The 18989-nt window shown below is 38.6% G+C and overlaps 1 protein-coding gene across 43 annotated transcripts in view; it reads right to left on the reverse strand.

Annotated features, from left to right (window-relative positions):
- The window catches only part of ZBTB20 (zinc finger and BTB domain containing 20), a 480501-nt gene that overhangs the window by 293994 nt on the left and 167518 nt on the right, over positions 1–18989 (reverse strand). For 41 of the 43 annotated variants that reach the window (XR_010834157.1, XR_010834158.1, XR_010834156.1 and 38 more), the window contains one exon: positions 15814–15889. The exons of 1 other annotated variant lie outside the window; for it this stretch is intronic. The gene's annotated coding sequence lies outside the window, so the exon portion shown is untranslated. Of the gene's footprint in view, positions 15312–15813; positions 15890–18989 lie in introns of all 43 variants that reach the window. One more of the 43 variants, XR_010834159.1, reaches the window with a different exon arrangement.

Here is an 18989-nt window from a genome sequence, read left to right on the forward strand (position 1 = left end):
AAAACAAACAAAAAAAAAGACAGAGAAAGAAGAAAAAAGAAAGTCTTGCTTTACTCTGTTTTGTTTCTTCCACAGAACAGGTACTTTGCCTACCACAGTCTGCATGATTCAAATCTGACTTGGAATTGCTTGGCCCATCTCTACAAAAGGATAATCTCCAAAATGTCCTTTGACATTTTGGCTATAGCGACGTCTCCTCTCATTTGTATGAATCTCCGATGTAGATTACAAAGACCTAAAGCAGGGGCAATCTCTTAATTTCTGCACAAACATTTACTACAAACAGACCCTAATTCTGTTTGGGAACTGGGGCGGTACTGCAATCCAAATAACAAACTAAACAATTCCCTAGGCAAACAAACTATTTTATTTGCAGTTTTATTGTTATTGTTATTTTTGTAATGGAATTTACAGAGAGAAAAAAAAAAACAACAAATGATTCATAACTATTCATTTTAAATCTTGAAAGCTATTTCACAGCTCTCAAAGCCATAGAAGACCCTCAGTAATCCTGCAGCCCAATTCCCGTACAATAAAGAACATAGAATTTCACCCAGTAATTCTTATACCAATCCTAATAACTAGTGTCTGAATGAGTACATACCTTTTATTAATGAATACCGACTTAATTTAAGGAGTTAAAGCAGCAGAATATCACAGAACACCTTGGAAATTTAACAAGTACTTTCATTGCCCGAACACTTGTGAGTGTGGAGAGAAGAGAAAATGTAGCCAAGCAAACAGGCAGAAACATCACATAAATGAACATTGAATAGTGCACTTCTTGGTCAACTAATAAAAACACAGATAAGTAACACAAATACTTCTATGAATGGACATATGCACAGACAGAAGATAGTTTCGGCAATCTTTGTTTAAATGGCTAGCAAAATATATAATAAAATCCCACTGCTGTACTTGTTCTTTGTAGAGGTGTGAAGGTACAAATTTTGTTCCCAGTCCTGCTGCTGATACTATAGACACGTACTCAACTTGCCCAGGGATTTCAAAGCTAGTGTTCAGACCACTAAACTATTCCTCAGACCAAATTGAAAACAAAATGCAAATGAATACTGCCGATCCTAATTTCATACTGCTCCCTTCTTGTCTTTCACTGTTTTCCCCTGAAAATTCTAATGTCTTTTAAAAATACTAACAATCTAATAAGTACCAGGTTTTATTTTTTTTTTCCTCATTTCTGAATTTCTGTATGATGTTTTGATCATGATCGAGTGTCTTTCCTCCAATCATGAGGACTAGAAACATTTTACAAACAAAAACTGAAGATCTGGACATTATCTGTTTACTTCAAGAGTTGAATCTTCAAGGAAAGCATGAGATATTATGACACTTCCAGTAAAACCGCAACTATCGCCAGTGAAGTAAAATATTAATCTAGGTGTACACATCCCTCTGGTTCTCACCTCATGCATAAGCACTGAAATTCCACAAGAAGAGCCTTGTAGTTTTAAGTAGCTCTAGAGAAAAGCTGGTATTGTAACATACCCATGTTTTCACAAAGAGTGCTCCATCAGCAAGTGCTTCCCACTACACAGGAACAGACCCTAAAATGCTGAATCCCAGCTTTGGGGACACAGTGGCAAATCTCATATTAATATAAACGAGAGCAAAATTTGTCCCAGTGTAAATACAACCATGTTGTATTTTAGAGTTCCTACCCTAGAGAGAAGGAACTCTAAATAAGTTCTCATATTTCAGAGAACTACAAATTTCTTCTACCAATCACCAGGAAAAGGGAAAAATGCATGCTTTGAAGTATGATACTCTTTGAAATTATATCACAGGTGAAAGCTTGGTAAATCCAGCTAGGACAGGAAGAGAAATTCCCAGACATCATTACCAAAAGTAAGTGCAAATGTTCCCCAAACACAGAAGATGCTGTCAGTATCTTGGTTCCTAGGCCATATGTTACTTAGATGAACTAAATCGATTCAGAAACCTAACCAGGAAGTTACCACAAGGGTTGTAACTGTGATGCACTGATTAAGAATCTGTTTTTCTCAATTGAAGACAACCATAATTACTTTCAGCTGAGTCACTCACACTCTCATAATGTACCCATCCTTAAATGATATTTAACGTAGTATACTAAGCATGTCAAGCATACTTTCCATTAATAACACTTTGCACTTCTATTCTGCTTTTTATCCCAGGAGCCCAAAGCACTTTGTGATCGTGAATTAATCAATGTTACTACCACCTCTGCATCAGAAATAGCTGGCCAGAGCCTACACAATGATCTTGGACGATATCTGGGGATGTGAACCTCAGCCTTCTTATTGCCTGTCCCAAGTCTTGGCCAGAAAACAAATCACCAAGTCATAAAACTGACTGACAGTTCTTCCCCCAATTCACTGAATACTGTGTACAATCAGAAGAAATTTCTCAGAGTAAGCAGATACCATAAACTTTGCCTTTATCAAGGCAGAACAAATAAAATCGGAAGAATTACAAATAATTGAAAAAAAGCACAAATTATAGTTTCTTAAATGAACACCAACTTTGCCAGGGTTATGGTATCTCATTCCACTGCATTATCATTAGACAGATTTAGAATCTTTCACCTATGCTATGCTTAAAGGCAGCAGATAAAACTGTACAGCATGGAACATTAACAGACTAGAGAAAAAAAAAAAAAAAAAACTGATCTTGGTAACTTCAATTCTCCAAATCTGATTCTAAGTGAAGTTTCATGAAGTTAAACCAGACTTGAACATCAACAAAATACAGGTTTCTGCCTAAAGAATCTATAGACTGCTTGCTGGAAAAAGGTTAAAACAGTGTTGGGCAATATTCAAGAGCTCCTCAGGTTTCACCACCAAAGAAATCTGTCCTTTCAAGTTCCTGTAAATAGAGCATAAAATCCTGAAGTACCTCACTAACTCTTGATTTGGTCTCTACTTAGGCAAAATACTTACGGAAGTCAGTGGGAGCTTTGCTGGAATAAGGGCCAAGAAGAGAATTTGTAAAAGACATTATTCTTGTTTTCATGATAGAAAATAGTTGAAGAAGAGTGCAGGAAATGGAAGAAAAAGATTCATACTTCACTGTGTTACTTTAAGTAAGGATAATGTCTTCAAAAAAAAGGGCTCAGGTAACCAAACCAATCATGTCAAATTATAGTTGGTCCCTGACATCATAAATAGCCTTATATTAATAGCTAAAAAGAAACAATGTCATTCATGACATCTGTAAAATAGGACAAGATCAATATACATTGTGCAGTACCTAAAATTATAATCCAGTTATTTAAAACATATGGTATATCCCTTTGGGTAACATCAGATAATATATGCTTTACCTTTGTACTGGAGAATTTAATAAACTGCAGATATTTAATAGATCCTCTCTTCCTACACAGATTTCAGTAACATGGACATAAATTCATGGTTTTTTTTTTTGTTGTTGTTTGTTTTTTAACTTTTGCTTGATATGTATTGCAATTAACACTGAAGTTACAATACAACAATTCAACTTCTAGTAATTTTTTTTTCAGTGACTAGTAGGCACAAATGCATAGCAACCTGGGAAGTCAAGTCGTATTTACACCACTCAGCAAAAGTGCTGAGGGGCTTTTATGCTGTGTCAGATATACTAATGGTTAAACTGTATGCTTAACTATCCATCACACCCACTGTATATAGTACCCATAGAATGAGCATTTATAGGTAAAAATCCTGACTTAGGTGCTGATCTAAAATGCCAGAGGATCAACAGTGTAACCAGTTAATCATTAGTGAAATTAACTGGTCTACATCTGACCTCCATTCTTTTTATGATACTTAATTCTAATAACTGCTAGGAAAATGATTTCTCCTGAACTATTGCATATTAGGAATATGATCAATAAATCGCGTGCCAAATGTGGTTACAAGTGTGCAAAGTTTGATTTTTAGTTTAAATCATTTGCTTAAGCATAGCTTTCAAGTGCCATCATAGAAGCCCTAGGACTTCAACACATCTGGACACATCTAGCAGATATGACTTACCACTTCTGAAATACTTGTCTTTTGAGAAAAGCAGCTGTAAGCCAGGAGTTGTGTCGTAACACATCTCAAATTGTACCAAGAACCTATGTTTAAGCAACTGAAGTGGCCATTTACTGTACAGACAGTTAGTGCACGTGTATTAAGCTGTAGCTTTCCATCTATTCATTGCTTTCAAACCTTCTTATTCTCAGCACCAATATAAGAATATAAAATTCCTTCAATTTCTGGCCAAACAAACATAAAATTAGATATTAATGAAAAACTCTGCTCACAAAACTCCCTTTTATGTCCTCCATGTCTTGGCTCAGGAAATTCACACTATCTCTGCAAAGTAAACTTGCTGTAACACACAAAATTTCTTTTGACTCTGGCATAAACTGGAATTCTAAGGAAGAACATCAGTTTTATATTTTATAAAAACATTGAGCTCAATCCTGACAGAAATTCACAAACAAAAAGCCTGACTGCACAAACTGTGTTGGACTGCATTCCCCGTCTCTTGAATTGTCCTTTCAAGAGCATGAGATTGGATTTTCTGGACTAGATCCTGAGTCTATGCAAGCCTTTTACAGCAGCCAATGCACTTAACCCACTGATTTCAAATGTTTGCCCAGATTCCGTAAAATGGTATTGTTTGCTCTTGTTCTCACCTTCTGTCTTCACGTACTGCAAAAGCTACTGGGGAGACTAGCTGATACGAAGAGACTTCTATCAAAAGAAACCAGAAGTACCTCTCTGTAAAGCCCATCCAGTGTGTCGTCAAATTTCAAAATATGGATTTAAAAATACAGAGACATATCTGCATTTATTCAAGATCTCACAGAGATTGCAAATACTGTTAGACTAGGGTTTTAAGGCAAATAATATCATCTGCTGTCTCTGTTTCACTTCTTTAAAAAAAGGAAGCCCAGCACTGATAGAAGCTTTCAAGCTGCAGTTTATATTCTTATGACTCTACAGATTTTATTTCACCCATACTTGCTTTTTTCACTGGCAGTGGTGGTGTTTTTAGTTGGCTGTATTTTCCCCAGTATGTCCATTAAGAACAAGACTTTTGGTTCAGAGCACTGAAAGATTTGGTAGTGTAATGTGCACCCACAAAGGAGACATGGGTTTGGATTGAAAGCAACCTCAGGGACCTTGGTCAGTGAAGTACAGACATATCATAACCACACATTTATTGAAATGGGAGACTCCTCATGCAGACTGTTACCGTTGAATTCTTGAGTGTTTTTCTTTCAGAGACTTTGAATACTGTCTTTGAAATCTACAAGAAATCGAATTAGGACTCCTGGGTTCCATTTCCAGCTTGCCACTTACCCATGATAGGATATTTGGCAAATCATTTAACATAAATATGCTTCAGTTTACAGAGCTGAAATACTGCACATGGGTGTAGTAAGACTGATGAAAAGTACTATAACAGTATTATTAAAGTGCTTTCTCCCAGATTCTTAAAATTCCCTATCAAAGGTTCTCTTAACCCTCTTTGCTTAATTTTAAAGCCTACTCATTTTCTTTAGAAACTCCTTTTCAGAGGACAAAATTCTTCAAATGTCTAAAGATTTCCTTGCAGACATTTGTACAAGATTTTAGAATAAGGCTAAATATGGTGCCAGTAGACTAAAATGATTTATGAAATGATTGCCTTCAAGTCCCAACAGAGACCAGCATAATATGCTAGTATCTCTTTACATGTCTTTATCTACTTTAGCTATAGTTCTGGGTACATGTGAGAAAGGACAGCTGTTTCATTCTCTGTCGCCTCAGTCCTGCCACAGAAACCATTCAGTTTGTTCTGTGCTTGGGCTCTGCTAAGCAACTACTGGTTTGTGTAGTTTTTTCAAACAAATGACATTATTTTAAATTCAGTCTTTTAATGTGCAAATTTATGTTCACCAAAACCCCGAGGATCAGATCTAGCAGATTATAAGTACTAAGGGGAGTTGGGCTACATCAATTAATATTTAAAAGAAAACAATAATTTCACGTACAGTCAATTTATCAATAGTATACAGTACCCATGCTGAAACAACTGACGCAACCACTCAGTGCTAATCTTTACTCATACTATATGTAAAAGTAGAAAGAGCTCATAAAATGTAAATGCTAACCATTTAGGAGCTAATAGAAGTCTCATTATTATAACTGTGTACCAGGTAAGAAATGTCCACCTTACCAGTATCTTTACTATCTTTGTCTTTGACATGGACTGTGGGATTGAGTGCACCCTCAAGCAGGTTTGCAGACAACACCAAGCTGTGTGGTGTGGTCAACACGCTGGAGGGAAGGGACGCCATCCAGAGGGACCTTGAGTGGCGGGCCTGTGAGAACCTCATGAAGCTAAGTGCAAGGTCCTGCACCTGGGACAAGGCAATCCCAAGCACGTACACAGGCTGGGTGGAGAACGGATTGAGAGCAGCTCTGATAAGGACCTGAGGGTGATGGTGGATGAAAAGCTCAACGTGAGCTGGCAACATGCACCTGCAGCCCAGAAAACCAACTGTATCCTGGGCTGCATCAACAGAAGTGTGGCCAGCAGATCGAGGGAGGTGATTCTCCCTCTTTACTCTGCTCTTGTGAGACCCCATGGAGTACCGTGCACAGCTCTGGGGCCCCCAGCACAAGAAGGACATGGACCTATTAGAACAAGTCCAGAGAAGTGCCACAAGGATATCAGAGGGCTGGAGCACCTCTCTCCTGTGAAGAGAGGCTGAGGGAGTTAAGTGTTCTTAGGCCTGGAAAAGGAAAGGCTCCAGGGAGACATTATAGCGGCCTTCCAGTGCTAAAGAGGGCCTACAGAAAAAAATGAGGAAGGACTCTTTGTCAGGGTGTGTAGCGATAGGACAAGGAGTAATAATTCTAAACTAAAAGAGGGTGGATTTAGATTAGATATTGGGAATAAATTCTTCGCTGTAAGAGTGGTGAGGCACTGACACGGGTTGCCCAGAGAAGTTGTGCATGCCCCATCCCCAGAACTGTTTAAGGCCAGGTTGAATGGGGCTTTGAGCAACCTGATCTAGAGAGAGTTGTCCCTGCCCATGGCAGGGGGGTTGGAACTGGATGATCTTTATGGTCATTTCCAGCCCAAACATTTCTATGTCTCCATGGTGGTCTCACAACCTGCAAAGGAGCATAGTGTCCCCATTTTACATACAGAACCAAAAAAGCTAAGACTAACATTTCTACGACAACTCCCTAATTTCAGTTATTCAACTCAAGGCACCATACAGAAGAATTTCAGTTGACAATTTTTAACAGTTTACCATCTTCATCCAGACTTTCTTTGTAATCTATGAACAGAAGTGAGCCCTTACATGAGAGTATTTCATAAGCCTTTCATTGTGATAGGGCGAATCACACCTCTAAGTACCTACTATTCTCCACCCAACTACAACTGTAGTTGAAATGAGGAGATAAGATGGAGGTACCTGCACCATATGCTACTAACGCTGGAGAGAAGATCATTTGAGCTGGTTTTCAGAAGCTCTGAGCATCTGACAGTTAATGAAATCCATAAAAGCTACAAGTGCTTAGCCCTTACTTGAGCTAAAGATGTTTAAAATGGAGATTTCCAGAATTAAAGCACAATAACTGGGAGATCACGTTGTGAATTCATTAACACTTTGTTAATTCAAAACATTAACATCATAAGCATAAGGTTGGAGCTTTACTGCTCCTGCAGTCATTTTCTTTAGATGATGTCAGCTCTTCAGCTACAAGTAATACAAAAATCAGACTGGCCATGAGGAAGTCTAATGTTCGATGTCCCACTACAGACACCATCATTTTAACCACAACAGGACTTTTAGTGCTATCCTACCAGGAAAACTTTCTGATTAGCTTTTCCATTGTGATAGCACACACCGTTATCTGCTGTAGAGCAAGGGCATTCTTCAGCAAGCAGGACTGTCGCTAAATGTGATTCTGTGGTTTTCATGGAAGTTGTGCAGTTGCCTCTCTTGCTCATTACAAGTATTCTTTTTCCTCCTTCCCTCTTCAGTGAAAAAAGAAATCTGATCTTCACAGATGGAAAATTAAGTATTGCCAGGATGGTCAATATACCCAACAGCCATTCAAACTGGCCTGATAAATGAAAGCATTTAAATAGTTGCAACCAAAATAAGCAACAGAAGGTGGGAAAAGAAATGCATAATTATTCCAGCTAGTGGGGTACTGTTTGTTATACCAACTGGAGCATCACACAGTACACAGAACACAGACCACAGACTACTACTAGCAATAACAATATTTTTGCATGCTTTAATATCTGCTTACTAAATCACAGGTACATGTGGTATCCTAAATTAGAAAGAGTATAAATTAGCCTAGTTTCTGCCATGGAAGTGTCAGCATTGTCAATCAGTTGTTCAAACCCCACAGGCAAGAAGATTGCTCAGAAACATAAAATGGCCAACCTAATCACAACAATGTGATCGATTTAAATTTACTCCACTCCCTACATGATGTATACGTGCTTGCTGGGTGTGCATGTTAGAAATACCAGAGAAGAGGTAAACAAGATTATATAAAATTAAACAGAATCACCTTTCTTTCTCATATGGTCACCCTGACCTCCAAGGGTCAAGTTACTACACCAAGTAGCAAAGAATTGGCCACAAAGTAGTGGAGGAAAGGTCTTTGTGGCTGTCCTTTCTTTCCCCTTCACTAAGTGACTTTTCAGGGACTTTCCTGCATGTTAAGCATCTTTTTTGCATTGCTTAATATTGTTATTAATAATTCATATTTTTGTCTTTCTCCTCTCACTCTGACAACTTTTATTTTTAATCAATGGGCATGTGTCAAATTGCTTTGTTATTTATTTATAATGTAAGCTGACAAAAGAATGGGATATGTGGTATAAAGCTAAGAGTGTTTCTTTCCTATGGTTGATATCCTCAGTAATAACTGTGTGTCTTGTTCTAATCAGTATGGTCTAAAAACTAATTTTGCCACAAATAATGGAGGACATATTTAGTACAAATTTACAACTGTACAACTGCATGTCTCTACTCTGTCTCCATATTCAGGTACTGAAATAAAAGACAAATTTAGTTTTATTTGTATGCATGCACACTTTCTTTGGGAAAGAAAAGGAGTAAAGCTCACAAAGGTGTTACTAGCAATGTACCAAATACTTATACACTTATTCAGACAGATGTATTACTCAGATCAATGCGTACTGGTCCCTCAGTATATCAACAATTTTCATGAGCTATTTATGGCAGAAATCAGTACCACTGTTTCCAGCTAACAAAAACCACACAGAATCACTAACTTGCCTGACTAGAGAAGTCACCAGCACAAAACATGCTTCAAACAGTAGCCCACCTTGCCATAAAGCTAGAAAAACAACAAAACATTTCCTCACTGAACATATGAAAAGCAAGCTGTTGATTACAACTGGCTTCCATATTGCATACTTGCGATTTGAGTCTTAAAAAATATTTTATGCACACACATTTTACCTTGACTGCTACTTGAGAACTCATCTAGTTACTTTCTAGAATTCTTGTTTTCACAAATAGCTCCAGCTGAATAGAATTTCATGTTGTTACTGTCTTGGTGTATCCCAAGGCAGAAGAAAACCCCATCTGGACTGTAGGAGTGGTTTGGTGGTGCTCAGGACTGTATTCAGCAGCAATGTTTGCATGGGTAGTGTCATACAGGGTATAGTCATTTTAAAATAAAGGAATGAGGAAGGCGAAGGATTAGTCACACTTTTTTTGGATGTAAACGATCCTGTGCCATGCAACTCCTAATTCAAATGAGGGCATAGACTGTGGTTGTCTCCTCAGACTCCTTCTGCCTGAAAAGCTTCTGCTTCCCATTTTCCTATAGTTACCACCACTATGCACGTTGAACACTCAGTGGGAACCCTGTTTGAACTTTTTATTTCAAAGTGTAGGGAGAGGGTTGGTGCAATGAAGTAACATCCCTTCATATCACATGCCAAGCACAATGTATTATCAGTGGATGCTAGGTCCAGCAGAGTTACCTGTTACAGCTCTGAAAGCCAAGCAAGTGACACAGCACGGCAAAAATCTCAAAGCAACCATATGGGCTGGCCAGTGTATTTGAGAAGGTACGTCAAAGAAAGCAAGGTAGAGGATTATGTTGTTAAAGCTGTGGTTTGAGGGAGGGAAGAATTTACTTTGATTTTTAGAATAAACTGCCATAGTCTACATACACACATTTGATTTTATTTTCAAGTTAGCTGGTGTTTCATTCTGTTTTAATTAATCCGCCATGGAAGGGAGAATAAAAATTGAAGCATTTTCTTTGATGTTATCCTAGCCTTAATGCTTTCTTTCAGTGCTTTCTTCACCACACACATCATGCTGAGAATAAGCATGGCATTCAGAATGATGATTCTCCCTCCTGATTTACAACTCGGGGATACAAAGAATGCAAATGCCTATTTCTTACGAGTAAAGACCTGTTGGTAGCCAGATCTCTCCATCCCCAGCCTCCTTTTGATACCGTTATTGGGGAACCCAGAATCCATCACGACGCTAACAGAAGTGGACAGCTGACATATTTCTGCCGCTAACATCACTAGGAAGTGAATTCCACTTCTACAAAATAAGAGACCATTCAGATTCTTAGTGACAGAGAAAATAGCAGCCGTTTAACATGCTGCCACGTACAGCATCTAGATGACTTCAGAATTGGAAAGCATGGCCCAGGGAGAGGGACTGAAGCAGTCCAAACCTCGTGACACTGCTGAGGAATTAACCCAAGAAACCAGTCTGAGATTTCTGACCTCAGAAGGCTAGACAGTGTTCTCCTCACATACCTTCCTCTCCCAGGAGAACCTCACAAAATTAGCTTTATATTTCTATTTGTGTTACAAGCTAGGAATGGCATAGGCAAGAGCAAAGGATTCTTGTCTAGTATACTTCACAAGTTTATGGATTTTAAAAGGCCAGAGACAAAACCCAATGGATGCACAGACAAGCTATGCTGCAAGACAATTGAAAACACAGCAATTTTGAAATGAGGACAGTGTGCTGGAAAGCACTATCTCTCCTTGAATAAGAAATAATGCCCATTTCTGTACATTGTCTTCCCAAACCTGATTCAAGAATACAAAAGTGAAGGTGGGTGAGTTATTCGGTTGTTGGGGTGGGTTTTTTTGTTTAATTTTATTTTTGTTCATTTTCCTACACATGAACCTGCTTTTATTTAGGGGTGAGATTTTCACAATATTCAATACTGGTATAATTCACCTTAAGTGCATGGTACACCCCACATTGACTTCAGCAGACATAAAATAAAGCCATTGCTGGCTTTTGAAAAGCTTACGCTAAAATCAAACAAACAAATCTAAAATAATCATTTAATGACAGCGTATACATGATGTTTATGGGTGGTCCTGTCTTTTCTCACCATGTATTTTTCATTTCCTACCAGCTGAAGCTTCTCTTTTCTGTTATAACATGCTTGACTTACAGATGCAGTTTCATACCGAAATGATATAAAGGTATAAAGATATAAAGAAGGTTAATTGGAGAAAGCCACAGGCATTAGAGTTAAGTGTTCAACGTATACTCATACATACATATCTATACAATACAATCTGCCAGTATCATTATGTAAATACAGTTTAAAATGTTACTTGGTTTTTGTTCAGTATAAAATCTACTAGAAGTGAAGAAAGGCAGGCTTGCCCTAGCAGACAAGTGACACTACCTACGATTACTGATTTGATGAGTTTGCTCTTGGGATGAGGGAGTCAAAACAACTGGATCATCTGAAGTATCACACATCATTGCAACAACAAAAATCAGACTGAGTTATAAACAGATGTGCATGCTTCCAAGGACTATGGATCTTCTGACTTAGAGAGGAAAAGGTCAGGGCATCTGGTTTTTCTTCCTCAATTGCCACTTCATTTGGTGTGTGGCTTACTCTATTTCTCTGTGTCTATTTCCAAATTCCTGAATAGGAAATGCCAGTTGTACACAACACAAACACCCTGAAGTGTTGTGGTGTATTTTGATCAAGGTCTTTTGAGATCTCCTGAAGAGGCATGCTACCAGGGGATTAAGTATTGATCACAAAACAATTTGAGGTTTTTGTGTAAAAAATAATGGTATTATTACTGATGTGAAACCAAAGAAAACTTATCTTTTATGTAGTCACTTCCAAAGTATTTACTTCTACTCTACAAGCCTGCTTTATGCAGTATGTGTATTCTGAAATTAAGTACACTAAGAGGCAAGTCTTCTGATCATATATACACCATGAGCCAAATTTAATCCTGCCTCATAGACTGGTTGGATACTTTGACCTTCAAGAGGTGTCAATCAAGACAGAATTTATCTCAGTACCTTTCTCTGCCAAAGTTTTCCACAATCTTGCTCATGTGTTTTATAGTAATACTTTCTTTTTCCCTGTTCATTAACTATTAAAATAAAATATTCACATGACAGATTTTTGCCTCAGTTTTCCCACAGCAATCATATTTCCTCACCCAAGAGGATGTCAGGAAGCTTCATTAATTGTTTCTGAAACATTTACAACTTTTCATGGAAAAAGGTAAAGCATCCGTCTCCTGAAGGAGAAAAATAATTTCCAATGGATGAAGCATCTCAGCTCCCCTCTGCAGCGCACATGTATTTTTATTCTTCTCTCAGAGAGAAAGAATATGAGACACAGATGTTATAATCAGTTTGTCAAGTTCACACCTATTATCTAAAGAACAGAACTTATGTCTTTTCCCCTTCAGTTGCAGTCTTTAACCTCAAAGCAATGCTTCATGGTTAAAATACCTCTGGATCTGGTGACAGACCAGAGGGCATCTGAATTAAACAAATCATCCCGTGAGCAACAGCAGCAGCGAGGCTTGGTGTCCTTTGGATTTGGTTTTAATTTCTCCCCCTCTCCCAGCCACAACATCCCCAGCTATGACTGCCCTCCCCCACTTCTCCCTCCCATGCACTTTCGTGCTTCCCTCTGGCCAACACTTGCAGCCCCTCCAACTCCCTCCTCCATCCCTAGTGGCAGGGCACCCAGGACATGCTGAAGGGCACAAGTGCTAGCTCCTAGGTCAGTTTGGGTGAGCTGACTGGCCCTGGTGGCAGGACAACCCTTGTGTGCATCCTGAGTGCACGCTGTTACCCAGAGTTGTTGCAGTCCACAGTGGTTACCCCATGTGAAATAGAAGCCTGCTTACAAAGAAATTACCTCCTGGCAGCAGCTCACTTGAGCTAATCTTATGTAAGAGTTGCTTTCGTTTATTTTAAAACAAAAAAAAAAAATCTTTTAAAAGCTGAATTGGAGGAATGGATATTTAAAAAAAAAAAAGCTGTAAGTTTTCTAAAAGAAAAAAAAGCCTAAGATAAAAGTATCAGTAGTTGATGCAAACAGGTGAACATGCTAAAAAAAAAAGGAAAACAAAAAGAAAAAAAGACCCCAAACTTTAAAACATATCACCAGGGATACCACAAGGGGTGGTTGCCACTAATTTAAAGATTGTATTGTCCCTTTCCAGAGGGTGCATTTATTTTCTTTCTTTCTGTGTATCAGGACAGTAGATGTATTTTCACACCAGGTTAAACTATTGCTATCAAAATGATAGGTTATGAATGAGCTCCACAGGTATGCACTGAAAAAGTTATTTGCTGCAAACTGAAAAACGGGGACTGGTGCTCAGAAGAGATTAGGGATATCTCAGGAGCAGAAAAGGGAAAAAAACAACATCAGGAAGCTAGGTCTTCACAACAGGAAGCCGTGGGAGGCTTGGGGTGGATATTAAGCCACTGTTTGCTGAGGACTTGAATTAATGTATTATGGCTCTGTAACCATCAATTCCAATGAACATATCCAGACTGAGATCCTCTAAAGGAACGATCAGCATTGGCTTACAGACTTGAAAGCAAGAAAGCATCATACGAATAGTATTCTGTCTTCATGCATCATATAGGCACTTGACATCCTGCCTCCTACAGGCAAACCAGACAAGTCCTATGTAAAATAAAGATCTTCTGTGTTTCACTTGTCCTGCCTGAGATTTCCTCATCTGATTCCAGCCCTGCAGTCACCCACCACAGTACAGACTCCTTGCACAGCAGTGCTTCAGCTTTTCATCCTGTGGTCCCTTATGCCAGGCACAGCTGGACAGCTTGTCTTCCTGTCTGCTAAGCACATTGCTTACATCCATCGCCCAGAGCAGGGTGGAAGCCATGGCCGTGTACTGCAACATTCCAACATCCCCATATTGAAATTCCTTGCAGAAGTAGGACACACTAGATCAGTGGAACACTGTGGCTCCTCAGCTGCCATGGGGCTGTCACATGCTGTCTCCTTGGCTATCCTGGATCATGACCTAAATCATGTACATTCTTCTAACCCCTCTACGAAGTGACCCCAATGCATAGGTCTCATGTGCTGAGCCTGAAAGCAAACAGTACATTTGGGGAACTTTGGATTTATTTCAAAACAGATGAAGTCCTTTTCCAAAAGAAACAGGAACATTAAAGCCTTTGTAATGGAAACAGTGAGACATGGGCTTCAGACTGATCAAGCTGAAGCAATCTTCAAGGCAATCTTTTGTCACAAATGAGGAATATTTTCACTCCCCACCCCTTAGCAGACCCCTGTGATATATTTTATTTCCTTTGCAACTGGCATCAACTCATTTTCCAAAGTCAAATACATCTACCTTCCTTGTTTCTCTCTCTTGGGACTCTTTGAAAGAGAAGGAAAACATCAAGACTAGACTGTGTTGTGGGATTTAACATGTCAGGAGAGAAACAACAAAGAACACAATTATAAGAATGATACATAATACAAAATAAACTGGGAAAAGGGTGAGACAAAGAAAAAGCGCAGCTGAATCATCTGAGCTATAGCTGCAGAGATCCCTGCATAAATCCCCCTATAATTTGCCCTATCACAATCACTTGGTTTAGGATTCTGCTGTGCTCCATTTCACCACTGTCTATCATTCACACATATAAAACCAGTGCTGCTTTGAGCTACTCTACTCCTTGATCATAAAAAGCCTTCCTTCCCCCAAACCCGTCTGCCTGCCAGCTCAAAAATCCCAGGTAAATCCACCACATGGTATCACCTTCTCACAGCACTTAGAGCTGCAAGTCATGTCCAATCACCATTTATCCATCTCACTTCAGGCACCATTTTGTGAAGACTGACTCACTCCACCATGTTTACTCCTTAAGAGTACTAGGTAATTTGTCCTTTGCAGTAGCATCCATTTTGTCTACCTGATTTGCTCTCTTCTTGGAATTTCACGAGGTCACATCAGTTCTATGTCACAGGAGAGTACATGAACTGGTAGAAGGGGAAAAGTCACCATGGAAAGAATAAACGTCTTCATAAAAGGACACTATCACTGCCTGACATCTATTTACAGTTCAGATGTCATCACACAAGGCTGTCGAAACTCATGCAATTTTGGATAGTAGCTCTTATTCTGTGTTACTGACATCTCCCTAATAGGGCGTGTTTGTGGCATTTCTCTGGGTTTCTTGCATCATTTGTACACCATTCTAAGTACAATCCTAAATGTAATCATTCTTCTGCTGTCCTTCAAAGCTCCCTTCTATCACTGGCCACCTTTCACATCCAAGGTTAAAGCAGCTCTCTGGAACTTCTGTTAGCTTGAATTTTTCTGTTGCTTCATAGGAAAAGAATCACATAGTAACTCGAGCAATGCTTTAAATATGCAGAAAAGAAGTAACACCTTTATAATGAAAAGGTGAGCCTTCTAGTGAGAGAGGTCACTTTCTAGTAGCAATGTGCAAAGAAACACTAAAGCCTCATTATTACTCACAGCTATAGGGAGATCTCCTTCAGCTCAGTCGATGATTGTGTGGAACCAAAGGACCAGGACCACGAAGGCAATTTGTCTGAAAATAGGAAAAGGAGAGCAATCTTTTATTTAAGAATATCATGTATTTGCAGTTGGCTACAGTATTTTCTCCATGAAGACTCCATCTTTAAAACAAATGCAGAAAAAAAATCTCCCTGTTACTTTCTTCTCTCTCAAATGCTCAGAAAGTTTTCCATCCAATTCATCTTTTTCATTTCAACTTTTCAAAATGTTTTATAGATCGCATGACTTGTTTTTCCAATTTTTATGAACTTCGTTCCAACCTGATGACTAATGGAAAAATCTTTTTATGGAAAAATTGTGAATGTGATGTACCAGATTCAATAACTCTTGGAAAAACTTTTGCATCAGACTATCTATAATAGTCTCTCATACCTGTATTCATTGCTTTTTAAAATGTGATTATGATTACTGTGAATTTGTTTTCTAATAGACTAAATATACACTTTCCTTGCAATCTAAAATTTAAAGACTTGAATGCTTGCAGTAAGGACCAGGTTCATTATTTGTTCCTTCCTAATTTCTCACGACTAGATAAAATTCTGATTAGTTATTCTCTTGGTTTCCTTTACCTTTACTTTTCCCTGAAATGAAAGACCCTATTTCTCTCGTACTTCGATGAGAAGGCTAGAAGGTCTCTATCTTTTCCTCCACCAGCACTGTAAGAGTCATTTTGTCACCTTGTATAAATTACTTGCTTCTGCAAGGATAACTCTTATGATCTCTAGAGACAGGTAACACCACAAAGTCCTCTGGTATCCCAAGATCAAACGTGTTTAAAGCACCCATGACAATGAAGCGCACCCAGTCCTGCATTACGGCCCTTATTCAGTAAGCACAGGCCACAGATTTCACTTGGACAGCTCAAGCTTAAAATCACAAAATTAGAGCCTAATGACTTTATTAATAATATTATTAATAATGAAGCATTTATATTCTCTGGCCATTTTCATTTCAAATTGGGATTTATGGCAACATGAACAAAACCCCAAATAAATTGCATCTGAAGTTATCAATAGCTCACAGAAGCCCAGCTCTGTCAAAATGTGAGGAACTCAACAGGTGCAGATATAGCTCCTTAACCACTTGAATGCTGGCTCTATTTTTTTTGACAATCCTGTATTTAACCTGTAAGCTAGGAGACACAGGACTAGGAAGAAGTATCGATAGTGGTGTGATTTTTCCTTCTTTACTGGCAACCTACATGTGGTGTTTTGCTTGAGGCATTAAATACATTCCAGAAACACATTTGAGTTGCCTCAGTATCTAGTGTTTCAACAGTGATATACTTCTCCTTCCTTATCTTTTCCCAATACAGAGTTCACAATGGTCTGTAGAAGCATACATTCATTATTCCTCAGCTAGCATTCTGCTTTTTTGTGGAATACTGACCTAAATAGAGTTGTGCAAATTACTTGGCTGGTCAACGACCACAACAGAACTCAATGCAGCTCTCTACCTTTCAGCACTCTGCTTTATCCATAAAGCTTAACTTGTTCTTAGCAATAGATTGCTTCTTTCAGCATACAAACGTTGTCCCTGCATCATCTACCACAAATACAATTTTTAAATGTATGCATTTGGGCTCCTTGAGTCCACCTTCTCACTGTTTCTCCTTTCTTCCTGACTTGTCTGGAAATAAGATTTCTTTGCATTGCAGAATCTGAATAGGGAGCTGCACCTGTTAGCTCTGTGATACCTCAGGGCTCTCTAGTCAACCATCTGCTTTTCAAAAACTGTGTTAGCTCTTGGGCAAGCAAGACGACAGTAAAGTATGTTTTATCACCTTAATGCTGAACATGATCATTTACACTGTAGTATAACGTACCAGGCCAGTCAGAAGTTTTACTAAGGAAGAAAATTCCAGGTGAAAGGCAGAGAGGGGCAAGAAGAGGAGGGAAAAGGGTCACAGGGATGAACTGAGAGGAAATGAATGGGAATAAAACTAGCTTGCTTCCAACAAAAGTCAACTTGATATGCTCTACTTGGACCCAAGGACTTATTATTACATATTTCTATAACATGCTTCTATATAGTTGCAGAAATAAAAATAAATTGGTAAAAATTCAACAATCTAAACTGAAAAAAGCTTGATCCACACATTTTAACATGACTTCTCATCCTGAATTAGTGCCTGAAATTCATCTCTTTCGATTGAATTAAGTCTCAGAGCGCCACCCAGGCTTTGCCTGTTTTTTCCAGGAAGAGTAGACCAATGCCTGATTCATACTTCCATTATATCACAATTGTGCTTTTGTTTGGCATCCTCTCATCTCTTGCAAGTCACTTGCAGATGGTCTAGAAGCCACAGAACAAGCTGTACTTCCTTTTGATGTCAGCCATCACCATCTTGTGGAAGCCTTCCAGTTTACTACACACAAGGTACAATGATCACTCTCCACAGATCTCTCTTCTGACTTTAAAAAAAACTTTTCATAGGATTCTCTAGCTAGCCTTTCCTCAGTTATCAGGTTCCTATTATTATCAGGAATAAAGAAATAACTCGCACCGCTTTCATCTCACAAGGCACGATAAGTTCACAGCACCCAACTCAGGAAAAGGAGACAGGGATTTTGTGGATTGCTCGGTGCCTCATGCAGATTGGTGGTCCAAAGGAAATACTTCGGAGAATACTATAACGCTGTTACGTAAGTTGGTGTTATGCCATCCCTCTGGATTTTGCTGTCAACCCTGATCACCCTGTCTCAGATAGGATGTAAAAGAAGCAAAAAGGGTTCAGAGAGTAAAAAGACTCATTAAAGCCCTCAAGAGCTTTCCATATGCAAAAAGTTTAGAAAGCTTCAAACTGACAGAGAAAATGAAAAAGACTGAACATAGGAGAAGTGATATAAATGTAGCTGCATAGAGAAAATAAAATAAATCTGACCTCCCAAGAAAAGAGGGGACAGTCATTAAAACTAAAAGGCAGAACATTAAAACCAATAAAAGGATTATTATTTTTTTATCCACATACTATACAATTAACTTGCAGGACTCTGCACCCAAGACAGCAGAAGGGCCAAGGTTTTATGAGGGTTTGGAAAAGGACTAATTATTGCCTTACTAACAATAATAAAAACATAATAATAATATAATTGTAGAAATAATTATTAGCA

The sequence above is a fragment of the Anser cygnoides genome, chromosome 1, assembly GCF_040182565.1.
Source record: "Anser cygnoides isolate HZ-2024a breed goose chromosome 1, Taihu_goose_T2T_genome, whole genome shotgun sequence".
Taxonomy (NCBI): Eukaryota; Metazoa; Chordata; class Aves; order Anseriformes; family Anatidae; genus Anser; species Anser cygnoides.